This window comes from Nerophis ophidion, linkage group LG23 (assembly GCF_033978795.1).
Source record: "Nerophis ophidion isolate RoL-2023_Sa linkage group LG23, RoL_Noph_v1.0, whole genome shotgun sequence".
Taxonomy (NCBI): domain Eukaryota; kingdom Metazoa; phylum Chordata; class Actinopteri; order Syngnathiformes; family Syngnathidae; genus Nerophis; species Nerophis ophidion.
In genome coordinates, this window is record NC_084633.1 from 40,523,938 (window position 1) to 40,530,042 (window position 6,105).

Here is a 6,105-nt window from a genome sequence, read left to right on the forward strand (position 1 = left end):
ACTTAGCTTTGTTTTTTCAGAGGTTGCATAGTGCAGGCAGTGATTTGCAACCTTTTTGGAGCAAAGGCACATTTTTTTTCATTGAAAAGATACGGACGCACACCACCAGCGGACATCATTAAACAAACAAAAGTCAGTTGACAGTAAAAAGTGGTCGTGGCAATTGTTGGATATGACTTTAAAGGCCTACTGAAGTGAGATGTTCTTATTTAAACGGGGATAGCAGCTCCATTCTATGTGTCATACTTCATCATTTCGTGATATTGCCATATTTTTGCTGAAAGGATTTAGTAGAGAACATCCACGATAAAGTTTGCAACTTTTGGTCACTAATAAAAAAGCCTTGCCTGTACCAGAAGTAGCAGACGATGTGCGCGTGACGTCACGGGTTGTAGGGCTCCTCTCATCTGAACATTGTTTAAAATCATGGCCACCAGCAGCAAGAGCGATTCGGACCGAGAAAGCGACGATTTGAGCGAGGATGAAAGATTTGTGAAAGAGGAAAGTTAGAGTGAAGGACTACAAAAAAAAACAAAAAAGACAGCAGTGGGAGCGATTCAGATGTTATTAGACACATTTACTAGGATGATTCTGGAAAATCCCTTATCTGCTTATTGTGTTACTAGTGTTTTAGCGAGATTATATGGTCGTACCTGAAAGTCGGAAGGGCGTGGTGACCGCCAGTGTCTCTGAGGGAAGCCACATTTCTCGACGAGGCAAAGCGAAGGCAGCCATTGGGGCCAAGCTGAGCTTTTTCCCCCCCTCCTACACGGTGGAAGCATCCCACGTCCGGGGGCGGCCGGTCAGAGGAGGCAAGAGAGTCCGCAGCTGCCTCTTTGACAGGTGCACGAGGAACGACGCAAGCTATCCGCTCATGTCAACGGTAAGAGCCGACTGTCGTTTGACATGTGGTAGAGAACCATGTTCGATTGACCGCTCTGTTCCATAGTAAAGCTTCACCGTCACCTTTAGGGAATGTAAACAAAGAAACACCGGCTGTGTTTGTGTTGCTAAAGGCAGCCGCAATACACCGCTTCCCTCCTACATCTTTCTTCTTTGATGTCTCCATTATTCATTGAACAAATTGCAAAAGATTCAGCAACACAGATGTCCAGAATACTGTGGAATTATGTTATTAAAGCATACGACTTATAGCTGGGATCGGGGCTGGAACAACATGTCCGCTACAATCCGTGACATCACGCGCACACGTCATTATACCGTGACATTTTCAAGAGGATACTTCGAGCGAAATTTAAAATTGCAATTTAGTAAACTAAAGCGGCCGTATTGGCATGTGTTGCAATGTTAATATTTCATCATTGATATATAAACTATCAGACTGTGTGGTCGCTAGTAGTGGCTTTCAGTAGGCCTTTAAAGCACTGCGATGAGGTGGCGACTTGTCCAGGGTGTACCCCGCCATACGCCCGAATGCAGCTGAGATAGGCTCAAGCGACCCCAAAAGGGACAAGCGGTAGAAAATGGATGGATGGATGGACTTTAAAGCATAAGCAAGCATGCAGGACTATAGCTCTTGTCTCAAAGTAGGTGTACTGTCACCACCTGTCACATCACACCCTGATGCATCTGCACTTTTTTGCTCTTTTCCTGTGTGTAGTCTTTTACTTCTTGTCTTGTGCTCCTATTTTGTTGCCTTTTTCTCTTTTTTTTTGGTATTTTCCTGTAGCAGTTTCATGTCTTCCTTTGAGCGATATTCCCCGCACCTACTTTGTTTTAGCAATCAAAATTATTTCAGTTGTTTTTATCCTTCTTTGTGGGGACATTGTTGATTGTCATGTCATGTTTGGATGTACTTTGTGGACGCCATCTTTGCTCCACATTAAGTCTTTGCTGTCGTCCAGCATTCTGTTTTTGTTTACTTTGTAGCCAGTTCAGTTTTAGTTTGGTTCTGCATAGCCTTCCCTAAGCGTCAATGCCTTTTCTTAGGGGCACTCACCTTTTGTTTATTTTTGGTTTAAGCACATTTTTACCTGCACCCTGCCTCCCGCTGTTCCCGACATTTACAAAGCAATTACCTGCAGCCACCTACTGATATGGAAGAGTATTACAGGGTTACTCTGCCAAGCTCTAGACAGCAGCGACACTCAACAACAACACATCATTTGCAGATTATAATTACTGCTTTGCAAAAAATATTTTAAACCCAAATAGGTGAAATGAGATCATCTCCCACGCTTACCAGACTGTATCTCACGGCACAGTGGTTGAAAAACACTGGAAACATAACATACAGTCACACCACAGAATAGTTTTACATGCTAATAATTAATGAGGCAAAAATCAGTCATAAAAAGGTAGCCCAATACAAAAAGATACTGAAAACGGGAAAAATACGTGACTCTTCACAATAGAAACACTAAAACATTAAAAAAATATATATATATAGAAACAATGTGTATGGCATTCTTCACCAAGTGTTAGGTTTAGTTGCGACACAGAATTGGGGTTCGTTGACATGATGGACATACACTATATTGCCAAAAGTATTTGGCCACCTGCCTTGCCTCACAAATGAAGTTGAAGTACCACTCCATGGAATTGTCCAAAATGTTTTGGTATCCTGGAGCATTTAAAGTTCCTTTCACTGGAACTAAGGGGCCAAGCCCAACTCCTTAAAAACCAACCCCACACCATGATTCCTCCTCCACCAAATTTCACACTCGGCACAATGCAGTCCGAAATGTATCGTTCTCCTGGCAACGTCCAAACCCAGACTGGTCCAACAGATTGCCGGATGGAAAAGTGTGATTCATCAGTCCAGAGAAGGTGTCTCCACTGCTCTAGAGTCCAGTGGTGATGTCCTTTACACCACTGCATCCCACGCTTTGCATTGAATTTGCTGATGTATGGCTTAGATGCAGCTACTCGGCCATGGAAAGCCATTCCATTATGCACTCTGCGTACTGTACGTGGGCTAATTGGAAGGTCACATGAAGTTTGGAGCTGTGTAGCAAGTGACTGTGCAGAAAGTCTTTGCACTATGCTGACCTCTCTGTCAGTTTACGTAGCTGAGTTGCTGTTGTTCCCAAACTTTTCACTTTTCTTATAATAAAGTTGACTTTGATTTCATGACTGGATTTGTTGCACAGGTGGCATCCCATGACAGTTCCACGCTAGAAATCACTGAGAACGGCCCATTCTTTCACAAATGTTTATAGAAACAGTCTCCATGCCAGCTGCTCCTTTCTGATCATGGAAATGTATAAGAAAGAAAAAAAAAACAATTGTACGTGGCTTGTAAATATGCATTTTCATGAAAGGAATAAAAATAAATGATGATGATGATGATAAGTGCTTGATTTGATACACCGGGGCTAGTGATTAGAGCACCTGACTCTCATCATTTGGAATGGTGGCCAAATACTTTTGGCAATATAGTGTAGTTATGTCAGCTACGGGAATAGCACAGCGTCGATTCATTATTTGGAACAGATAACGGACTGATCAGTTAATGCTAAGTCTACTCATTGGAATAAATCTGGGACCTTGGCTGCATTCTCATGTGTGCTGGCATGACAATAAAGTTCCTTGAATCCTTACCTCTACCCTCAACCAACAAAACAGTAGATCAAAAAACGATGCGCAGGAAATGTGAGACGGTACGAGTCAAGGTCATTTAGGACTGAATGGAACTAGCAAAATATCTTCACCGTACAAAAGTGAACAACCTGCATTGAGCTTAAGGACATGTTTCCACCAAGCGGAATCATTGAGTTTCTTCAGATGAATGAGAATGTTCTGTTGGGGGGATGCCGAGAACTGATTCAGCTCCATAAAGAGCAACATTGGGAGTAGTTCACTTGGTCATTAGAAACAGCCAATACATGAAATGCTTTTAAAAACGTGGAATAGTGGCTGGATATTTAGGACTAGGGATATAACGATAAACGGTAATATTGATCATTCTGACCATGGCTGTAACGAGCATTTGACAAATACCGAGGTCAAAGAATGGTGGTCTAAGAGAAGCTTTGAAAGGCTAAAATCATGGGGAATAAAAAGTGGACTTGTACAAAACCATGCTGATTGTCAAAGATGTTGGATGATATAATAACGTGATAGTTCTACTTCAATGAATGCTTTTATGAATCAATGAATGCCAGTGTTGTGTTCTACATGGTAGTGTGCTGGGGGGGCAGTACATCTAAGAAGGACAGCTCCAGACTTGAGAAAACTGATCAGGCGGGCCGGTTCTACAATGGGAATGAAACTGGACTCACTGATGACGGTGGCAGAGAAGAGGACTGTGGACAAACTAGTGAGCATCCTGGATGATGCCAGTCACCCTCTGCATAGTGTTATCAGTAGCCAGAGGAGCCTGTTCAGTTCTAGACTGCTTCATCCCAAGTGCAGGACTAATAGACTCAAAAACTCCTTTGTCCCACACGCCATTAGACTGTACAACTCCTCTCTGGGACGGGGGGTAGGGGGGTACTAGGATGACAGGGGATGCAAAACAATAACAGTGCAATACTTTTTCATAACATGGTCACTACTGCCTACTTTGTCTTGTTATATTCTTATTTTACTGTTATATTGTTATTCCCATTGTTTTTATTCTTTTTGTAATATTTCTCTATTTTATTTCCTTTTAAACCCCCTTTATTTACTTTTTTTTATTTTTGAAAGTGATCTCAACTCTGTACACTGCTGCTGGAATTTCAATTTTCCTGAAGGAACTCTCCTGAAGGAATCAATAAAGTACTATCTATCTATCTATCTATCTATCTATTTATTCTCGCTCTCATATATATATATATATATATATATATATATATATATATATATATATATACATACATATATATATATATATATATATACATACATATATATATATATATATATACATACATATATATATATATATATACATATATATATATATATATACACACAAAAGCGTGGCTTTGTAAAAATAGAGTGCGGGTACTTTCCTGGCCCGCCTGCAGTCCAGACCTGTCTCCCATGGAAAATGTGTGGTGCATTATGAAGCGTAAAATACGACAGCGTAGAACCCGGACTGTTGAAGGACTGAAGCTCTACATAAAACAAGAATGGGAAAGAATTCCACTTTCAAAGCTTCAACAATTAGTTTCCTCAGTTCCCAAACGTTTATTGAGTGTTGTTAAAAGAAAAGGTGATGTAACACAGTGGTGAACATGCCCTTTCCCAACTACTTTATCACGTGTTGCAGCCATGAAATTCTAAGTTAATTATTATTTGCAAAAAAAAAGAAAAGGTTATGAGTTTGAACATCAAATATGTTGTCTTTGTAGCATATTCAACTGAATATGGGTTGAAAAGGATTTGCAAATCATTGTATTCTGTTTATATTTACATCTAACACAATTTCCCAACTCATATGGAAACAGGGTTTGAATATTGTGATCAGGCATACGTTTGCACTTTCAAGTTAAAATGAGTCATGAAAGAGGAGGTGAAAGGTAACATACAGAACTAGTGGCAGAACCATGGAAATGCATACCCTATGGAACCGTAATGCTGGGTGGAAAGTGACTTCCACATCCAGACCAGTCAAAGGACAAAGCAGTTTCCCACATTTCGGGGTCTCTTTAGCACAATTTTTTTCTCAGCTTTGGCTCGATTCCTGTCAGTCCCAAATCACCTAGGCTTGGGTACTTGCTCAGTGGAAAAGGGGCATAAACGACCCCCGCCCGTGGCTCAGTGGCCAAGCGCACTGCTGGCAGGCTGCCTTTGGAAGACTTAGTAGGCAAAAGTGCATGAATAGCCGGCCTTGGAGCGGACAAGTAACCGTGGCTGCTGCCTGCGAGTGCAAATGCTGGTCACGCACTCCACCTCCACTCGCTTTCAAGCCACCAAAGACGGCCAAGGAGGCTTTTCCGGGCAGCACCTCGGACTCTGGCGCCAACGAGACCAAACGACTGCCTCTCCGATTTAAGGCCAGCTCGGGGTCTCAAAAGGAAAGAAAAAAAAAAGAAGTGTTACGTCATTCATTTTGCGGCAGAGGCCCGAGGCAGGAAGCCATCATGGGCCCGGGAGCGTGCCAAGCTGGCGCTTTGACTGCAGATGGAGAAACGCCCTGTTTCCTGAAAATGA

General features: G+C 41.9%; 1 protein-coding gene across 4 annotated transcripts in view; it reads left to right on the top strand.

The window, feature by feature from the left end:
• The window catches only part of LOC133541283 (MICAL-like protein 1), a 249,806-nt gene that overhangs the window by 114,250 nt on the left and 129,451 nt on the right, over positions 1-6,105 (top strand). The window lies entirely within an intron of this gene.